The sequence below is a fragment of the Chiloscyllium plagiosum genome, unplaced genomic scaffold, assembly GCF_037043375.1.
Source record: "Chiloscyllium plagiosum isolate Xiang-an unplaced genomic scaffold, Cpla_swu_hap1 HiC_scaffold_29, whole genome shotgun sequence".
Taxonomy (NCBI): domain Eukaryota; kingdom Metazoa; phylum Chordata; class Chondrichthyes; order Orectolobiformes; family Hemiscylliidae; genus Chiloscyllium; species Chiloscyllium plagiosum.
In genome coordinates this window covers 33,110,496-33,132,637 of record NW_028270167.1, presented here as the reverse complement: position 1 = coordinate 33,132,637, position 22,142 = coordinate 33,110,496, and the positions used below count along the sequence as shown (strand labels likewise).

Sequence of the window (22,142 nt, the reverse complement as noted above, 5' to 3'; positions counted from 1 at the left end):
GTTATTATTTAATCCAGGCAGAGACTGGAAGAATACAGTTTTAGAGTTGGATATGGAAAGGATGCAGTCTGTGAAAGGAGAAAGGCAGAGTTTGTATGCAAACTGCGCCTAATCTTGTCTCTTGAAATCCCAAAGGACCTTAGGTACAATTAATCACTCAGATCAGCAGTCACTGTGTAAGCGTGTGATATGTAATGTTATGTATTAAAGTTCCTGAGTACAATTATCTAAATAGGGCAATTTTAAATATACATTTTCTTTTGATCAGTTAAATTAATTTGATGCAATCCTGTGTCATAGGCTATGGGCCTCAGGCAACAAACTAACAGTGTTGTGGTGTAGAGGTGTAAAACGTTTAGTTGATATTATAATTCTGGATATTTATGGAATTCTTCCTTTTCCAGCAATTTAGTAATAGTTACTGTGGGTTGGCCCAGAATAATGGAAAAGTTGGAAAGTTTCAATAATGTGTCTTTAGCAAACTGTGTGACCCTGCAGATTAACAATTCTGCAATTCACTGCAGTATATCCCAACCATCACCAGCACCTTCACATTTTGCTAGTTTCTCTATGGAATGATGGATCACAGGCAGGAACCTTGAGGAATAATTCTGGGAATCAGCTCAACAAGTATTCAACAAACAATTGTGCACTGTGAATTTTATTTAATGGAGTTCCTAGACATTCTTATTTAGTCATTTGATTGTTGGGCTTTGGGGCAGATTTACCTATTCGTAGGCATTCAGTTACCAGCTGTTTATGCATATTCATTTCAGTTAATGGTTTGTAATTCTTGGCTCTTTACATGGCTGTTAAGGTGCTGCATACTGTGATGGCAGAGGACAGTGCTTTAACTGCATTTGTAGCGAAAAAATGGCTTTGTACTGGTAATCTGAGTGAGGATGCTGCACAGGTCTGCTGCACATTTTCCTCTGTTAGATTCATTGGAACAGTTGACTTCCAAATGTATTACATGAACAGAAAGTTGTCCAGGAGCCACAGGGAGAATATTGACCGACTATATTTGAGACAATGGTCCCGACTTAAACTGCACACTCCAGAACTCTCAGGCTGTGGCACTGTAAGTAACACTGTCTCCTTTGAGCCGTGAGGTTTAGCATTCTGGTTCAAATGCGGATGCAAAGGAACATAACCCGTCTGGCTCTCCAGTGCAGTCTGGTGAAGTCTGCATTGTCTAAGGCCGACTAGAAAGTGAGAACTGCAGATGCTGGAGATCAGAGTCAAAACGTGTGACGCTCGGAAAGCTCAGCAGGTCATGCAGCATCCAAGGAGCAGGAGAGTCAACATTTCAGTCATTAGCGCTTCATCAAGAATGTTAGGGAGGGGGCATAGGGGATGGGGCCTGAGAGATAAATAGGTGGAGAGGTGTTGGGGCGGGGTGGGGGGGGAAGCGGTCAAGGTAGCTGGGAAGGCAATTGGTAAATGCAGGTGGAGGATGATGGTGATAGGATGGAGCGGATAGGTGGGAAGGAAGATGGATGGGTGAGACAATTCAAGAGTGTGCCAAGTTGGAGGATTGGATCTGGGATGAGGTGGGGGGAGGGGAGATGAGGAAACTGGTGAAATCAACATTGATCCCGTGTGGTTAGAAGGGTCCCAAGGCAGAAGATGAGGCATTATTCCTCCAGGCATCAGATGACTTGGATTTGGTACTGGAGGAAGCCCAGGACTTGCATGTCCTTGGCGGAGTGGGAGGGGGAGTTGAAGTGGTCGGCCATAGGGTGGTTGGATTGGTTGGTGCAGGTGTCACAGAGAATTTCCCTGAAATGTCCCGTGAGTTAGTGTCCTGTCTCCCCAGTGTAGAGGAGACCATAGCGAGAGCAACGGACATAGCAGATGAGGTGTTTGAATGCGCAGGAAAATCTCTTCCGGATGTGAAAAGATCCTTTAGGGTCTTGGATAGCAGTGAGAGGGGAAGTGTGGGCACATGTTTTATACCTCTTGAGGTGACAAGGGAAGGTGCTGGGAGTGGAGGGTGGTTGGTGGTGGGGTGTGGACCTAACAAGAGAGTCATGGAGGAAAGGTCTATGTGGTATGCTGATAGAGGTGGGGAGGGAAATATATCTCTGGTGGTGGGATCTGATTGTAGGTGGCGGTAATGGTGGAGGATGATGGGTTGTATTGGGAAATTAGTGGGGTGGAAGATGAGGACCAGGGGTGGTTCTATCCTTGTTGCGATTGGAGGGGTGGGGTTCAAGGCCGGGGGTGCAGGAAGTGCAGGAGATGTGCTGGAGGGCAGCACTGATCACGTCGGGGGGGGAAGTCATGTGGGACATTCTGGAGTGGAATTGCTCCTTCTGAGGGCAGAGACGGAGTAATTGGGAGTAAGCAATAGTGTTTTTTCAGGAGGGGAGTTGGGAGGAGTTGTAATCCAGTTAGCTGCAGGAGTCGGTGGGTTTGAAGTAGATGTCCGTGTTGAGTCAGTCATCGGAAATGGAGATAGAGAGGCCCAGAAACGAAAGAGAGGTGTCCGAGATGGTCTAGGTGAACTTGAGGTCAGGGTGGAAGGTGCTCATGAAGTTGATGAATTCTTCAACCTGCTCATGGGAGTATGAGATATCACCGATACAGTCATCAATGTAGCAGAGGAAAAGATGGGGAATGGTGCCAATGTAACTGCAGAAGATGGACAGTTCCACGTATCCGACAAAGACATAGCTGGGGCTCATGCGGGTGCCCATGACTACCCCTTTGGTCTGAAGGAAATTGGAGAATTCAAAGGAGAAGTTGTTGAGGGTGAGGACCAATGCCGCCAATCGAATGAATGTGTGGGTGATGGGGTACTGGTGGGTCGGTGGGAGAGTAAGAAACTGAGGGCTTGGAGGCCTTCACAATGGCAAATGGATGTATACAGGGACTGGATGTCCATGATGACGATGAGGCATTAGGGGCTAAGGAAACAAATGTCATGGAGGGGGTGGAGGGTGGGTGGTCTCCCGAATGTATGTGAAGAGATCCTGGATCAAGGGGGACAGGATGGTGTCAAGGTATGAGGAGATAAGTTTGGTGGGGCAGCAGCAGGTGGGACTGATTGATTGACCAGGGCAGTCAGGTTTATGAATTTTGGACAATGAATTGGCCAGGTCTAAGGCCTTTCAATTGAAGCACTAGACCAAGGCTATGTCTGCACCAGATACTTGTAAAAGATTCTATGGCACTAGTTAAAGAAAAGCAGAATTATATGTTCACTCACAAGCAGGTTAGGGTAAAAATTAAGCTTGCCAAATTAAATAATCAAATTGCTGGGACTTTGTTGTGTACAAATTGGTTGTTATAATTGGGGGCAGGCACTGGTCCAAGGTACTGTCAGTAGACATGTAATGCAGCGTGCTAAGCTAATGTTCTGGAGCATAGGTTTGAATCAATCCATAGCAGATGGTGAAATTTGAATTCAATAAAAAAAATCTGGAATTAGAAACTAGCCTAAATGCAACCAGGTGACACTGTCAACTGTCATAAAAAAGAAACGTCTGATTCTCTAATTTACTTCATGCAGAGAAGTCGGCCGTATTTACCTAGTCTGGCCTACATGTGTCTCCAAACATTTAGCGATGTGATTGACTTCTAAAGTCCCTCTGAGTAATTAGGGATGGGCAATACATGCTGATCCAACCTGTGACACCCACATTCCGTGAATGAACAAAAAATTGAATAAAACAGTAGTTGTAAGGTGTTCTTGGCCATTCTAATTTTGCAAAAGGTGTTATAAAAATGCAGAAATGCATTTTATTTTCTTAGATTTCAAAGAACTGTCATACCGAATAGAATCAGCGATATGCAGTGTCTGCACCCATAAATAAAAAAAATGAAATTATATAAAAAAAAAAATCAGTGGTGCTTAACTCATCTCTGCTCACTGACCCCCCAAGTCCTGTCCATCATCTACAAGGCTCAAGTCAGGAGTGAAATGGAACCCTCCCCATTTGCCTCGAGGGGTGCAGCTCCAACAACACTCGAGAAACGTGACACCATCTAGGACCTACTACCTGCTTGATTGGCATCACATCCACAAACATTCACCCCCTCTACCAGCAACACTCAGTAGCAGCAGTGTGTACTATCCACAAGACGGACTGCAGGAATTCAAAAAACCTCTGTAGACAGCACCTTCCAAACTTACAACCACTTCTATCTGGAAGGACAAGGGCAGCAGATATATAGAACATTACCACCTATAAATTCCCCTCCAGACCACTCACCATCCTCACCTGGAAATATATTGCCGTTTCTTCAGTGTCACTGGTTCAAAATCCTGGAATTCCTTCCCTTTGGCATTGTGGGTCAGTGGTTGCAGTGGTTCAAGTAGCAACTCATCATCAACTTCTCAAGGGCAACTAGTGATGGGCAGTAGCCATCTATATCCCATCAATGAATTAAAAGAAAACTCTCCTGGGATTTTGGTTGTACAGCAGTTCAACTTCTGTTTCAGTGTATTGTACCAACAAAGAAAAACGTATGCTCTTTTGTGTTTGAACCTGGCTTTTAATAAGTCTCCTGACATGGTAAATTGATCAAAACAAAAGGACTATGGCAAGTTGTGTCCAAAACTGAGTTGGAGGCAGAAAGCAAATGGTAATGATTTGATTGTGCTTGTGACTGGCATGTTATTTCTAGCAGGATTCCACAGAACTTAATACTAGATTCCTTACTTTTTGTGATAGATGTCAATGATTTATACATACATGTATGAGAATTATTAAAGTGTTTTCAGATGTTACAAAAAATTAGTCCCGTGGTTGAGGATGGGGCTGAAAGCTATAGAGGCCAAAAGCTATTGACTGCAGGGTGTTTTCCATTGATTGTCTAATAATGTCTAGGGTTGTGGAGTCTAGGTGGACTAGCCATAGGAAATGGTAGAATTACAGGGATAGGATAGGGAGGTGGGTCTGGTTGGGTTGCAGTTCAGAGGGTCTGTGGACTGGATGGGCTGAAAGGCCTGCTTTGACATTGTAGGGATTCTATAAGTGGGTAGGAATTGACAAATGTCAGTCAGTCCAGAGAAGTTTGAGAACATGCATTTTGTGAGTCCCTAGGAAAAGCACAATAAGTGTGAGGATCCTGATGAATGTGAAGGAATAGTTGGATCTTAATGTGTGTCCATAGATTCCTCTCTCAGTTCAGGGAGTTTATGTTCAAACTGTATAAAACATTAATGCAACTATAGCTGGAGCACTACTTGCAGTTCTCATTACCATATTTCAAGAGGTTTGGGATTGTGCAAGAGAAGACAGAGGAGATTTATGAGTGTGCTGCTGGAAATGGAGACCTTCAGTGATGTGGAAAGATTGGACAGGCTGGAGTTATTTTCTTTGGAGCAGAGGATGCTGAAGGGAAGTGGCTTAGATTGAATAGGAAGACCACATTTTCATTGTGAGGGAGACAGTGGGCCTAAATTGAAAGTTATCGACAAAGAAAGAGCAGAGTTCTCAAGAAAAAGTTTTAACATCTGGAGGGTGGTGGTTGGCTGGAACTTGTGGCCTGAAAAGGTGCTGGTGGAAGGAACCCTACTACTATTTACAATGTACTTGGATATGAGCTTGAAGGGGCTATGGACTAACTGGACTGTATAGTTTTTATTTTTCCTGATCAGACTCAATGGGCTGAATGGCATCCTCTGCACTGTAACTGTGCAGTGTTTCTAGTCCCAGAAGAACATGCATTGTGTCTTTTTTCCTCTGTTTTCTTTGTGTTATTTTTAACCTGCTGCATACACCTGCATTACTTGAACATGACCACGAATCAGTGATTATCAAAACCACCACTTTGGTTTTCAGATTCCACCATCTTTTTATTCTGCCTTGTGTCTCCGCATTTCAGCTTATAGCATCTTACCCACTGCTGTCTCACTTGGGCTGGATGTTCTATCACCATACCCTGATATTTCGTCTTTCTTTAGCTAAATCATTTACTTCACAGTGTTTCTCCCTCCATTCAAATGCATCCTGAAAACTAGCTCTATTTGGTGCCTTCAATTCCCTTCCTTGTAGAAAATGGTTGAGTGTTTCATGTCAGAAGATGTCAATTCAATACATGTTATTCAACAGCTTAGACTGGAATTCAGCAAGTATTTTATGGCACAAGCCAAAACAATTAAGTGGGGACAATTAAATTTTGCAGCATTTTTAAAAAGCATCATGATTTATTTGTGTGATCATAATCAAAAGGCTATAGGCCAGTGAGGCATTTTACCTTCCACTGAACGGTAGTGATCTTTTCCAAAATCCCCAGCTTCTAACAGATCAGACTTAGGCCATATGAGGAAAGTTCATTTATCATATGACTTAGGTGTGAAACAACTGCTGTGGTGCTGAATCAAAAGGTGCTGGAATTCTGAAAATGCTATGAAATAGTCAGCAGGTCTGGCAGCATCTGTGGAGAAAGCATTCAGCTCAAAGTCCTTTGTTCAGACGTTGAGCACTGCAGGGTATTAATTCCTGGCTACAGTTGCAGAGTTTGCAGACAGGCAGCTATTAACCTGCTAGTTACCCTCAGTTCCTAGGTAAATGCAAAAGAGCGAGAAAACTCTTTCCTGCCTGCATCGTAGGCAGATCTCCCAGGAAAGTGGTGAGTTTTTGCATAAGGGCAAGTTTAGATTTCCTGTGATTCTGTCAGTTTGCTGGACAAGGCTGTTTTTTTTAACGTCAAGAACCGGCCCCCCAACATGGTTGAAGTACAGGTTTACTGATGAATGAAGCTCTTATTCTTAATAAGCAGCAGCAGTTTGTCAGATCCTCCTAATGTGACAGTGTGTGTGGAAAGTGTACTATACCAATAGGTGGGGCTTACTAGTGGCCATTGGGCCATTGCATTGATATGCTGTACAAGTGCCCCACTACATGGTTTAGAGGAAGTGTGGGCTTACAGTAGAGCTCATCCTGCAAAGCACTTCTACATTGACATCCTTCCACAAAGTGCCCAATAAGAGGAGGTGATGGCCTAGTGATGTTATCATTGGGCTGTTAACCCAAAGACCCAGCTAATGTCCTTGGGACCCAGGTCGAATCCCACTACATCAGATGGTGGAAATTGAATTTTCAATAAAAATCCGGAATTAAGATCTAATGGTGGCTTAGTGATTAGCACTGCTGCGTCACAGTGTCAGGGGACGAGGTTCGATTCCAGCCTCAGGCGACATCTGTATGGAGCTTGCATATTCTCCCTGTATCTGCGTAGGTTTCCTCCCTCAGTCCAAAGATGCACAAGTTAGGTAGATTAGCCATGGGTAATGCAGGATTACAGGGATAGGGTAAGGGAGTGGGACGCAGTTCGGAGGGTTGGTGTGGACTCGATGGGCCGAATGGCCTGCTTCCACATTGTAGGGATTCTATGATGAAACAATTGTCATTTGTCAGGAAAACCCATCACTAATGGTTCACTAATGTCCTTCCGGGACGGAATACCTCATTTGGCCTCCATGTGACTCCTAACCCACAACAATGTGGTTGACTCTTAACTGCCCTCTGGGCATTTAGGAATGGGCAATAAATGCTGGCCTAGCCAGCGATGCCCTCATCCTGTGAATGAATTTTAAAAAAGGGATTATCTGCAAACCTGTTGGGAATTAAGCCACATAATTTGACAATTTTAATTTTCTTAATTCCCTTGTATCCAAATGCTTCGCTTCATTGTGTAGCGAGATAAGGTCACTGGTTTCAGCTGTTATATTTTGCTCAATTTAATTTTCAGACATGTCTGGCATAAGAAAAACAACAAAACCATCATAGCTGCTTTAATTTGCACTGCAGACATGGCATGACTCCTTCCCAATGTTCTAGTCAGATGGTTTCCTTTTCTATCAGTTCTGTGTGCTGCTTTTATTAAACTCTTTTCAGAATCGTGAGAGCTACATTGACTCTTTGCTAAAGGATTGAAAAATGCAGATTTTTACAAAATTATTCTGAAACTTTGTTTGCCCTGAATTATAGGCAGTTGCTCATGGGTAGCACTATAAAGAACAAAATATTCGCATTTTTGTAGCAACTTTCACAACCTTGGGATATTCAAACACCAATTTCATTGCAATGTATTTTTGAAATGCAGCATAGGAATTACAATAGTGCAAAACAAGGCATGTTAGAGCAAAGTTGTACAGGTTATTTGGCCAATTACCTTCTGTCAATAATGTGTTAGCTTCAGGAAAAAAAGAATTATTAAGATATCCAAATGTTGGTCTAGAGCCAAAGTTACTTTGCACACCAGCAGTTGACCCTTGGATGTGCTGTACATTTCGAGTCCTCCTTGAACACCCAATTTGAGGTTCCCTAGTGAGTTTACATCTCTCGAACTTTCATGAGACGGTTTCAAAGAGGGCAAAAACTGTTGCTCAATGCAAGTTATCGTTCTAACAGTCTGTGTTCAAACCTGTTAGCCTGAATCTTCTGCTCTGACTCATTTAAGCACGATTCCTGGTGAAGGGTCCTTGCCCGAAATGTTGATTCTCCTGCTCCTAAAATGCTGTCTGACCTGCTGAGCTTTTCCAGCACCACATTCTCGACTCACTTACACACTCACCCACCCCCACGTTTTAGACAAGCTCCATAACCTAAGTTGGTATTTTTAATCATAGAACATAGGACATAGATAAGTACAGCACAAAACAGGCCCTTCGGCCCACGATGTTGTGCTGAGGATTATTCCTAATCTAAAATAACCTAACCTACGCACCGCACCCCTAGATTCACTGCTGTGCAAGTACATGTCCTGCAGTCACTTTAATGTCCCTAATGACTCTGCTTCCACCACCACCGCTGGCAACCCATTCCATGCATTCACAACTCTCTGTGTAAAGAACCTACCTCTCACGTCTCCTCTATACCTTCCTTCTAACACCTTAAAACTATGACCCACTTGTGTCAGTCAATCCTGCACTGGGGAAAAGTCCCTGGCTAATTGACTCTATCCATGCCTCTCATTACTTTGTACATCTCGATCAGGTCACCTCTCTTCCTCCTTCTCTCCAGAGAGAAAAGTCTGAGCTTAGTCAACCTCTCTTCGCAAGACAAGCCTTCCAATCCAGGTAGCATCCTGGTAAATCTTCTTTCAATGGTACATTTTAACAAATGCTTTGCTCGTATAAGCTATCATGTCAGTGAGAATTTTTTCTGTGCTTATGTATACGTAAGCTGGCCATTCTGTATCTAGCACTTTTGATATCACTTGACTGTCTCATGTACGCATATATCCTGATGTTAGTCTGTGTTGGAGCATTGCCAGTTTGTTTCCACTATACAAATATCAAGGTCAGCCCCCAAAACCCAGAGGAGTAGGTATTCTAGTTGTGCTACAACAATAAATCTGCCGAGGTATGTGGTTGATCGTACCTGGCTGGTGTTAACATTGATCCTGTTTATTATTGTATAAAATGTTGATGATGTTGTTCATAGAGGCAGCACATTCCAAAGTCATAGTTGGAACCCCAGCAAGAACTCTTTAATTATTGTGTAGTGATACCATCTGAAGCAGTTTACCCTAAATGCTGTTGCGCTCTGTATTTAATTTAATATGATGGAAATATCAGAAAAAGAATCATTCCAATTCAGGTCCCAGAAATGATTGGTCTGAGCACAGTGACACTTTCCGAAGAAGGATGTGGCCACTTTAAAATGAAGCTGATAATTGGCTACGGCTCTGGAATGTGCTGTTTTCTGTGTTGGATCAGACTGTTGAGTAATTAATTCTGTTATTTTGCTTGTGATGGAGTGTAATTTTGTCATGGCAACAATCGTTTCATTATATTTAGAATAGCAGATGGAGTTTTGGTGGCTTGATTGGTGATGTCAGAAAGGAGTGAGAGTAAAATTTGAATGTTAGCAAGCTGCTCAGGAACCCTGATTTTGGATTATTGTCCACAGTCACTGGAAGCGTATCTTTTGTCAAATGAGATGAGCATGTTTGTTTTTTTGTCCCGAATCAGTTACGCTTCTGAGACAATATGGTTGGCAAGAATAAACTTTAATATTCTGAAGTTGGTAGTGATTGTTGCATCACTGATGGGCACAATGCCAGTTGTGACAAGTTGCCCTTGTTTGTGGTAGTACCTGGAGTTGGAAAACCAATGCTGTGTTCATTTGTTATGGTTCATGGATTTGGTTGAGCATTCCTGCTATTTGAACTGCTGGAGGTGTGTTTTCCTTGAATGATCTACTTGATTTTGTGTTTCTTTATTGAAGACTTTCTTTGTGACTGGCTCAGCGTGTGAAGGTGTGACTGTAATGGTGTAACATCCCAGACTGATGTCATGGACTTAATTCATGCATGCAAACATTTCACAGTCACAAACGTAGATATTTCTCAAGTAATATAGGAAATGGAGGCAGAAAAAGTTGTTTAAAATATGTTATAATGAGACATTTAAGATGTAAGAGCATTGAGTTGAAATGAGTCAAAATAGCCTTTTCTTGTGCAAGAACTAAGCAGTTTGAATTTTAAAAAATAAACAGTATTCACTGACATCCAGGAGCATGCGTAATAGATGCGAAATTTCTGAAATAAATTGAAATTTAAAAAATTTAAAAATCTTACAGAACCACAAGGCGGAAATCTGGGGAGGGGCAAAAGGTCAACAGGAAGAAAAGGAAGACTCACTTTGTTTGAGAATTTTAATTAAATATCTTAGCCTAAATTGAGAAAGAGAAAGCTGGATCTAAACGCATCCTAAATTGAGAAAGAGAAAGCTGGAACTAAACGCATCCTATTTGCAAAGAGTTCAGGATCCACGGCCAAACTGTTGAAAACATAACAAAAACAAGGCAGAATTTCCCCTTTTGTATTTGCACCTACCAACAGGAGGACATTTAGTGCCATGCTCTCTACCCATATTTCTACCAAGAGAATTTAGACATTTAGAATATTACTTATTCTTAGAGTCAGACAGCACAGAAACAAACCCTTCGGTCCAACTCGTCCATGCTGACCAGGTATCCCAAACTCATCTAGTCCAATTTACCTGCCCATTCTCAGCCTATTGACCCATCTGATCACGACCTCTTTGTACTCTTAGATAACCTTCTTTGTTGTACACTATACAGATAGTTCTTCTATAATGAGATGTTTGTGTTCTTGTGTAACATCGCATTATAGAAAAATCAAGCTTTAAAAACAGTGCTTAAAATGTTGGCGATGTAATTGCATTACAGCCAACACACACTTTAAAAGTTCACACTTTAGAAACAGTGTCCCCAATTTCCGGGTTCGATTCCAGCCTCAAGCGACTGTCTGTGTGGAGTTTGCACATTCTCCCCGTGTCTGCGTGGGTTTCCTCCAGGTGCTCCGGTTTCCTCCCACAGTCCAAAGATGTGCAGGTTAGGTGAAATGGCCATGCTAAATTGCCCATAGTATTCAGGGATGTGTACGTTAGGTGTATTAGTCAAGGGTAAATAGAGTAAGGGAAGAGGTTTGGGAGGGTTACATTTTGGAGGGCCAATGTATACTTGTTGGGGCTAATTACCTGTTTCCACACTGCAGGGATGCTATGAATTCTATGAATTCATCACTTGTGTTACAGCTAATTTGCATTAATGAAATGCACATTATAGCAGAACGACCTGTACAAAAAAGTTTGTTATTTCCCTCTCAAACACTTTACAATTTTAGCGAGTTTTGAGAAGATTTGTAATTCAGGTTGACGTTCTGGATGTAGGTTTGCTCACTGAGCTGGAAGGTTCATTTCCAGACGTTTCGTCACCCTATTAGGTAACACCTTCAGTGGGCCTCCAGGCAAAGCACTGTTAATAATTCCTGCTTTCTATTTATATGTTTGGGTCTAGAAACATCTAGAAACCCTAGCCACTCTCCCCTACATCAAAGACATCTCAGAAATGACTGCCAAACTACTCAGACCCCTTGTCATCGTGGTAGCTCACAAACCCACCAACACACTAAAACAGCAGCTAATGAACTTGAAAGACCCTATACAGACAAGCAAAACTAATGTCATTTACAAAATACCGTGCAAGAACTGTAACAAATACTACATTGGACAAACAGACAGAAAACTAGCCAACAGGATACATGAACATCAACTAGCCACAAAACAACATGACCCTTTCTCACTAGTATCCTTACATACAGATGAGGAAGGACACCACTTTGACTGGGACAACACATCTATTCTAGGACAAGCAAAATAGACACACGCGCGAGAATTCCTGGAAGCATGGCATTCTAACTGGAACTCTATCAACAAACACATCGAGTTAGACCCCCATCTACCCACTATGAAAATGAACAGGAAATGACATCACCACAGGAAATGTGTCACCACAGGAAATGACATCTCTGACCCAAAGAGACCCAAACTTATTAATAGAAAGCGGTAATTATCAACAGTGCTTCGCCTGGAGGCCCACTGAAGATGTTACCTAGTCGGGTGATGAAACGTCTGGAAATGAACCTTCCAGCTCAGCGAGCAAACCTACATCCAGAACTTTACAATTTTGAATACTGTTGGTTCTTTCATCTCCAACAGCAGATCTTTTGCATCATGACTAACTCTGCTATTAAGAGGGATATGTCAGGGTTCAAGCAGTGAAATGTGAAATGTGATAGGTGACTGTCTAATCAGGGGCACAGATGGGAATTTCTGTGGTTGCGAGCCTGACATCAGGATGGTGTGTTGCCTCCCTGATGCCAGGTTCAAGGATGTCTTGGAGTGATTACGACAAATTCTTAAAGGGAAGAATGAATAAATGGAGGTGCATATTGGTGCCAACAACATAGGTAGAGGAAGGGATGAGGTTGGACTGAAGGAACATAGGAAATTAGGAAGGAGGTTCAAAAACAATACCTTAATGGTAGTAACCTCTGGATTACACTGGGTGCCCCGTCCTGGTGAGACTAGGCATAGGAGGATAGAGTGGTTGAATGCGTGACCGAGGAGCTAGTGCAGAGATTCACATTTTTGGATCAGTGGGATCTCTTCTGGGGTAGAAGTGACCTGTGCAAGAGGAATGGATCGCATATACTGGGGACTAATATACTGCCAGGGAGATTTGCTTGTGCTACTCGGGAGATTTTAGTCTATTTCGGGGGGTGGGGGGACGCGAGACGGTTAGAGAGGCAGTGGGATCCCAAGCATTAGTGAGAAAATAGAAAAGGTTGAGGCTGGTACAGTAGTTAAGGTGGGGGTGGCTGGGGGCAAGTTAAATAGACAAGCTGGGCAAAATCTTTGAGGAGAAAGTGAGGTCTGCAGATGCTGGAGATCAGAGCTGAAAATGTGTTGCTGGAAAAGCGCAGCAGGTCTGACAGCATCCAGGGAACAGGAGAATCGACGTTTCGGGCATAAGCCCTTCGTCAGGAGTGAGGAAAGTGTGTCCAGCAGGCTGCTGGACACACTTTCCTCATTCCTGAAGAAGGGCTTATGCCCGAAACGTCGATTCTCCTGTTCCCTGGATGCTGCCTGACCTGCTGCGCTTTTCCAGCAACACATTTTCAAGCTGGGCAAAAGCATAGTAGAAAATGAGGTAAGACTGGTGGATTCAAATCAACAGATGTTGGTGGGTAAGAAATAATTTTCTTTAATAGCATCTTTGAGATTTCTGTAGCATTTCATGGGGATAACAGGGTCTTTCTCAGGATGACAGCCAGTGACAAGTGGTGTCCCGCGAGGGTCAGTGTTGGGATGACAACTTTTCACTTTATACACTAATGATCTAGATTAAGGAACTACGGGCATTTTGGCTATGTTTGCAGATGATACAAAGATAAGTAGAGGGACAGGTAGCGTTGATGAGACAGAGAGGCTGCAGACGGATTTGGATAGGTTAGGAAAGTGGACAAAGAAGTGGTAGATTGAACCAATGTGGGAAAGTGTGAGGTCATACACTTTGGAAGGAAGAAATGAGGCATAGACTATTTTCTAAATGGGGAGAAAATTCAGAAATCTGAAGTGCAAAGAGACTTGGGAGTTCCAATCCAGGATACTCTCAATGTAAACTTGCAGATTGAGTCAGGAGGTAGGAAGGCAAATGCAACAATGGCATTTATTTTGAGAGGACTTCAGTATAAAAGCAGGGAGGTACTTCTAAGGCTTGAGAAGGCTCTATTCAGACCACATTTGGGGTATTGTGTGCAGTTTTGGGCCCCACATCTCAGAAAGGATATACTGGTCCTTGAATGTGCTCAGAGGATGTTCTCAAGAATGGTCCCGGGAATGAAAAGGGCTTATGCCCGAAACGTCGATTCTCCTGTTCCCTGGATGCTGCCTGACCTGCTGCGCTTTTCCTGCAACACGTTTCCAACCCGGGAATGAAAACCCTAACACATGAGGAATGTTTGAGGACTCTGAATCTATACTTGATGGAATTTAGAAGGATGAGGGGGGATCTAATAGAAACTTACTGAATGGCCTGGACAGAGTGGATGTTGGGAAGATGTTTCCATCGGTAGGAGAAACTAGAACCCGAGGGCAAAGCCTTAGAGTAAAGGGAAGACCTTTTAGAATGGAAATAAGGAGAAACTTCTTCAGCTCGAGAGGGGTGAATCTATGGAATTCACTACCGTAGAAGTCTATGGAGGCCAGGTCATTGAATTAAGACGGAGTTAGATAGATTCTTGATTGTCAAGGGGATTAAGGGTTACGGGGAGAAAGCAGGAGAATGGGGTTGAGAAACTTATCAGGCATGAGTGAATGGCAGAACAGACTTGATGGGCTGAATGGCTTAATTTCCTCCTCTTTGTCTTATGGTCTTATTATGTTTGAAAATGAGTCACTGGTTGAGAAAATTCTGCATAGAAACATAGAAAATAGGAGCACAAGTAGGCCGTTTGGCCCTTCAGGCCTGGTCTATCATTCAATGGGATCATTGCTAATCATCCAACTCCTTACTGTGTTCCTGGCTTTCTTCCTGTACCCACTGTCCCATTTTCCAAACAAGTGAGACGAGATTCTCACTCGTGAGTAGTGAGAGGCCTATTTGCACACATTATCATCCTCATTATTAAGTTATCTCACCTTATTGATGTGGAAATTCCCATTTCCCATCCACCAGATCTAAACAAGACCATGATGAAAGTTCCCAAATGGAACTCAGAGCAGTAACCTGGCAACTCCAGTTCACTGCCTGCACCTCTGGCCCTCCATCAATCATCAACATCTCAGAGCACGCTACACGGACAATGACCACACTCAACCCCTGTTCACCAGGACCTCCAGGCCCTGGCTGGCAAAGTGTAGTGTCAATTTCCCTGTGCCCAATGTGCCTGGGACAATTGACAGGAAACTTGTAGGGCAACCGCGAGCTGCCAGCACTTTACTGGTGCACAGCTGGGCTTTAAAGATGGACAGTGCCTGGAATCCAGGGAGCTCCCAGCATTGTGCAGCAGCTTTGCCTGTGGTGAGTGTAACATTATAATAAGCGGGTTACCCTGTGGGCATGGTGCACAGGTAATGAGGTGAGTTTAGGAAGATGGTATGAGAAAACCTGCTAGGGTCTTGTGAAAACGTAACCTCCATGGAACTCACCAAAATTACACTTAGCCAATTTCTGGTTAAAAATTCAGTCCATTGTCCCCTGCTTTTATATCATGCCTTTGACACCATGAAGCATCCCAACATATTTGTGAAGAGTGTTATCTTTTAAAATTTAACACTCGGCCATATAATGAGCTTACAGAAGAAGTTACCAAAACATTTGCCAAAGAGGTAGGAGGTTTTAAGTAGTGGGCTAAAAAAAGAAGCAGAAGTGCAGATGTTTAAGGAAGGTATTCCAGAGGTTCAGGCTGGAGCATCTGATACTGACAGCTGTGTCATTAACATCAGTGGGAAGGAATTTGGTGATGCAGAAGATGGGGGAAAGCAGAGTATTCAGAATTTTGTAAATGTAGAGAAGGGTCTGGGAACGGTAAGAGTGTGGAGAAAAGTTAAATGTAAAGGGGGCGGCACAGTGGCTCAGTGGTTCGCACTGCTGCCTCACAGCGCCAGTGTCCCAGGTTCGATTCCAGCCTTGGGTGACTGTCTGTGTGGAGTTTGCACATTCTTCCTGTGTCTGCGTGGGTTTCCTCCCACAGTCACAAAGATGTGCAGGCCAGGTGAGTTGGCCATGCTAAACTGCCCATAGTGTTAGATGTATTAGTCAGAGGGAAATGGGTCTGGGTGGGTTACTCTTCGGAGAGTGGGTGTGGATATGTTGGGGCAAAGGTCTGTTTCCACACTGTAGGGAATCTAATCTACAAAAAATGTAAATTTGAGAACTTACACACTGGACCTTTGCTCTGACATGATCCATTTGTGTGTGTGTGTGTGTGTGTGTGAGAGAGAGAGAGAGAGAGGTGTTAATAAGACTCTGAACATTAATAACCCTACATAGGAAAAACTGAAAGAACTGCAGATGCAGAAATCAGAAACAAAAACAGCAAGTACTGGAAAAGCTGAGCCAGTAGGGCAGTGTCTGTGGAGAGAAGTCAGAGTTAATATTTCAGGGCCAGTGACCCTTCCTCAGAACCACAGACACTGCAGGACCTACTGAAGTTTACTAATAATCTTATATTTGTACCAATGTACATTTGTAAATGTGTGATGAATATGTTGGTGTTGGTTTTATGAGTAATAGTGATTACTATCTGACTTTGAGAATGAATTGGCAGAAGCCCAGTGCTGATAATCCAAATTTAATCAAATGAAATAGCCTTGGGAGGGAATCTGTGACAGGATCACTATGTCACAGTCATTAGCCACAGACAACACTGTGGTGATCTAAACAATGACCCTCGTATACCAGCGAAGCTATTCCCTAGATCCTCCTCCTTATCAATTTTCTATTTCTTTCTCTAAACATCTCTGAAACTTGTTCATCTGAGCTAGGTCTACACCTGTTTATTGCCCTGCACTGCCTTACTGGAGAGACCATTCCAGATACAATTTCACATATTCATTTTAATCACTTGAATAAATGGAAAATACTGCAGATGCTGAAAATCTGAATCGAATACAGAGAATGCTGGAGAAACTCAGCAGGTCTAGCAGCCCCTGTGGTGAAGTAAAGATAACCTTTTGAGTCCAATATGACTCTTCTTTGGAGCTGCTGTTCTATGGAGCAGACTTCAATTCTGAAGAAGGGAATTAAAGAAATGTTGACTCTGTTTCCCTCTCCACAGATGCTGCCAGACCTGCTGAGTTTCTCCAGCACTTTGTATGTGCGGTTGCTATTAAGCAGTCTGCTGCAGGATTGGGTGCCGCTGCTGAGCTCTGGCGTCTCACACACGTGTCTCTGAGCAGTGACTACGATTAGCCAGGAGAATCCTGCCTGGTGTTTTTATTCCTTCCCTACCCTACACAACCAGCAGGTACTGAGACCAAATGTTAACATCCCAGTTGATAGTTGCCTTGCAGTGTGAAGGGAAAGGCTGAGTTATTTCTAACTTGAGTAATGGGTGTTTTCCAGGGTCTGCTGCCGTGTGATGCTGTGAGCTCTGTCTCAGTCATTGGCCTGGACCTTCAGAAGATATTTGCAGATACCAGGCTCCCAAACATCGGTGAGTTAAGGGTTGGACTGCGCCTCTAGATTGTACGTTTTGTGGAGTGGGGCACATTCAGCCCCAGCTCTGCCTTACTTTATTACCACTTGTATGTTGTGTGAAGTTGAACAGAAAATCAGAATCAGGAGAGAAGAGTCGCTCTTGGCCAAGCCTGACACTTCCTGGTGATCAGCCACTGTGATGCTGGTCAGAGGACAGGCCAAGTACCTTCCCCCCCTCTCCCAACAGCAGAGTCCTCACTCCCCCAGAAGGGTACCCAGTGACCCAGCAGGATTGTACTTGCTGTCCCAGTATGAATACCTGCTCTCCCAGCAGGACAGTATCCAGATTCCTAGCAGGAGAGTATCCACTCCCCCCCACCCCCAGCAAGACAATGCCTATTCTGTTAGCAGGACAGTACCAGCCCACCCAGCAGGACAGTACCTGATCTCACACCAGGACATTATCCACTTTCCCAGCAGGAGATTAGCCACTTGTGCCAGCAGGACAGTATCAACTGCCCCAGCAAGACAATGGGCAAGGCATCTGAGATTGTGCTACAACTTTCTAAATAAAAGAAAAGTATGCAAAAAGAACATTCTTGGAAACAGTGGGAAGCACCTGCACCCAATGTTCAGCCAGCTGTGAAATGCAGTCACCTTCTGAACCTATTTTAATCCGACTTAGTAAGTAGTTTCCTTTTAATTCTTCGGGTTGCTTTCACTCACTAGGTGAGTTTGGAGCTATCTAGCTGTGTGCTCAGATCAAAAGAAATCCTTTAAAATCAAATATGTCTGCCTCTGTTCTCCACACATCGGCAGCTCCTCTCCCTGCTTGGAGTGGACTGTTGACTCTATTAGAATTGCTGAAGAATGCTGAGGAAGCAAAGGACAGGGCAAGGGAAGAGAAAGAAAATGCGGCACAGTTGCTCAGTGGCTAGCACCGCAGCCTCACAACGCTGGGACCCAGGTTCAATTCCAGCCTTGGGCGACTGTCTGTGTGAAGTTTGCACATTCACCCCGTGTCTGAGTGGGTTTCCTCCAGGTGCTCCGGTTTCCTCCCACAATCCAAAGATGTGCAGGTCAGGTGAATAGGTCATGCTAGATTGCCCATAGTTGTTGTGGTTCTGTTCGCTGAGCTGGGAATTTGTGTTGCAGACATTTCGTCCCCTGTCCAGGTGACATCCTCAGTGCTTGAGGGCCTCCTGTGAAGCGCTTCTGTGTTGTTTTTCCGGCATTTATAGTGGTTTGTCTCTGCCGCTTCCGGTTGTCAGTTCCAGCTGTCCGCTGCAGTGGCCGTATATTGGGTCCAGGTCGATATGTTTGTTGATAGAATCTGTGGATGAGTGCCATGCCTCTAGAAATTCCCTGGCTGTTCTCTGTTTGGCTTGTCCTATAATAGTAGTGTTGTCCCAGTCGAATTCATGTTGCTTGTCATCTGCGTGATTTGCTACAAAGGATAGCTGTCGTGTCGTTTCGTGGCTAGTTGGTGTTCATGGATACGGATTGTTAGCTGTCTTCCTGTTTGTCCTATGTAGTCCTACATTGGTTCCCATTCCTGCACAGGCATTAGTGCTTTCTGACTGTGCAGATATGTCACCTGTTTGATCGCTGTACTGCAGGGTGTCTTGAGCCTTCTGAGGCCAGGAGTAGCTATATTCTGGTGAAATCAGCTCCTGACAGAGCATCCTTCAAGAACCAGATAAGGTATTAAAACATGCCTCCCTTCTTGGTCATGCTTTTGACCCTCTCAGGGATTGCTTCTTTCCCAATTCAGTCACCAAATGCCCCTCCCCCTCCCATCCCACTCCCAACTCAACCTTCCCCTTTCACTGCAAGGGCCACAGTTACTTCATACAAATCTGATCAACGATATCGCTTCGCACGGATTGATGGGAAGGAGACTCCAGTCCCAGTATTCGGTAGGTCTCACCGGTCCAGATGCAAAAATCCAGGTCTGTGTATATGTAGAGGTTTAACTACAACATGAAATATATTCTGCATTCTATAATAACCTGTACACACCTTAAAATTTTCACCGCTCAATGTGATCAGTTTTTTTCTAAGTGACAGATCTCCTTGTGACATTGCACCTGGAAAGTCATTTACCAAATCCACAGTCTGGCTGGATTGGAAAGGGTGCGTTTGCCAACGTATTAAGAATCTGGGTCAGCTTTATACTGATGTGTGCACCATGTGTGCTACAAGTGCACTCACAGTTAATCATGAACAATGTGCTACATCTTGTATTCTTTTTGTAGGGTTACTTACAACATAAACTAAGATGAGCATTTCTTGTAAAATTCCTTCACAGTATATAAAATGGCATTAAGAAGCAATGTATTTTTTCTGAAAAAAAAAGCCCTTATAAGTCATCTGTTACTGATAGTTTAATAAGTTTCATTCCGGAACCTTCTTAGGGAATGGGGCATTGATGGTGTTCCTGCTGGGTTTAATATAGATGTGTGTGAGTCACAGGAATGGGCCTAAAATACTGTGGGGACCAGCTGGAGCAAGAATTTAATTTGTGATCCTGATTAACCTGATAAAATAAGAATAAGGGGATGTTGTTTATTCTGGAGTTAGCTAGTGTGCCCTACACTGTTTATGTAGGCGCGTATTGTGCATCATTACATTTGGAGTTTAACTCTCTGGCAGATAGCTGCCCCACAATTTGTACTTCAAATTTGACTTCAACCTCTTTATTTTTAATAGATCACAAATCAATCAACTCAAACCCTCCATTAGATACTAATTTTTACTCCTCCTTGATGTCTCCAACCCTAATGCTTTTTCCATTTTTCTGGGTGCTATGACTTTGAATCTAATCACCAGTTTACTGAATCCAAATTTCGGCTATTCCGGCGCAGTAAGAGCATCCTGGCCTTGGCCCAGAAGTTCATTGTCCTAAGTCCTACCTGCACCAGATACATTTTAGAACATATCCAAGCAGAGAGGTTGAAAATACTCATTGAATCCAAATTCCCTCTCAAACCTGGTAACTTGTAAAATTAGGTTGTCTATTTTTCTTACTGCTGGTCTCCCCTCTCTTTCCATGCTATGTTATTGTCTGGGATCACTCAGGAGCCACGATTGGTTGAGATCCAGGTTGTGAATCATTACCCCAGCGAGGGGAGAAGAATGTATAAAGAAGACGAAGAGCTATGGAGATTAAGACTGCTTCTAAAAGAAAACCCCAGTCCCACAGTGACAGACAACTCAATAAATGAATGTTTCTCTGATTGAGAAATGGAAAGCCTGTAAGAAACTGCTAGTATGAGAAAAGATTGAGTTAATTAGAAAGCAGTTATTAGATAACAAAGATTGTCAGGTAAAGAAAAGCTAAGGCAAGTGAGGTACTGTGAAGGTTTAGGATTCTTATAAAGAAACATTAGGAGACCATGTGATGAATTTTGGGGTCAACACAGTGTTGACTTGGAGCTGAGGAGGAGAGGGCTGGCATTTTCAGCACAAGGAATAAGAGAGAAAACTTTGAGGAGTCTTGGCGATTGTCAAATGACACAATCAGGAAAGGTGACAGCTTGAGGCTTGGATGTCCTTTTATATCTCTAATGGAGCTGTTTCCTTCCAAGCCCTCTCATCCATGAGGTTGTGGTGGCCATTTCATTGATTGGGTTGACAATAGATGCATTAATTTGGGCAACATTGATGTCCGGCAAATTCCTTGAACATGATGTTGTGCGCCTCGAGGATCCACTGCACACTACTGCTTTGAAAAGCGAACAGTTGATATGGTGTTGCTTGTAACTTTGATGCTTATAATATGGGCAGGAGCTGAGGCAAGCCCTGGCTTTGCTGCCTCTGAATGAAGATGTATCGTAGGTATGAATCAATTCCAGAGTTGGCAAAGCACAACCACAAAACTGTAGCAATTGCTGCCGGGAACAAGTTCTGTACATCCAGGTGCAAGAGAAAGGGACTGGCTTAAAGTTGTCAAACTAAATCCCATGGACACACTGTCTAATGTATATTGGCTGCTCCTTGATTTAAGGATGAACTACTCAGGGTTGTGAAGCGGGTCTGGTTTGCCTCAAACCACCAGGGACTCAACGTTGTTAAGGTGGAGATTGATTGATTGACAGAAACAAGAAGAATATTCTCTTGGCCAGTTTAACCAGTGAAACAGCTTCACAGCTCAGCTGACCAACTTGCTGATAGAAAGTCTTGCCAAACATCTTGAAGGTGCTAAATAAAAACTGAAAGAACTGCAGATGGTGGAAATCAGAAACAAAAGCTGGAAATTGCTGGAAAAGCTCAGATGGTCTGGCAGCATCTGTGAAGAGAAATCAGAGTTAACGTTTTGGATCAAGTGACCCTTCCTCAGAACTGATGGCAACTGGGGAAATGTCAGTTTATGTGCAGAGGATAGGGTAAGGTGAGGGGGTAAAGAGTAAACAATAGGTAAAGATAGAGCCCAAAGAGAGAAGAACAGTTGAAAGACAAAGAAGTGGATAATGATGTGACCAGGAGAGTGAAAAGCTATTAATGGGGACTGTAGGTGGCTAGCAATGGATTGTGTGTAATAGCAGACTGTGTGATAAAAAGACTTGATGCATGGGGGTTGGGCTAAGGACATGGGAGAGCTCAAGCCCTAAAGTTATTGAACTCGATATTGAGTCCAGAGGGCTACAGGGGCCCCAAGCAGAAAAT

The 22,142-nt window shown here is 43.4% G+C and overlaps 1 protein-coding gene across 18 annotated transcripts in view; it reads left to right on the top strand.

The window, feature by feature from the left end:
• pknox2 (pbx/knotted 1 homeobox 2) overlaps positions 1–22,142 on the top strand; it is a 479,880-nt gene that overhangs the window by 245,301 nt on the left and 212,437 nt on the right. For 10 of the 18 annotated variants that reach the window (XM_087976460.1, XM_087976456.1, XM_087976470.1 and 7 more), the window contains one exon: positions 17,400–17,490. The exons of the other annotated variants lie outside the window; for them this stretch is intronic. The gene's annotated coding sequence lies outside the window, so the exon portion shown is untranslated. The remainder of the gene's footprint in view (positions 1–17,399; positions 17,491–22,142) is intronic. 18 annotated transcript variants of the gene reach the window in all.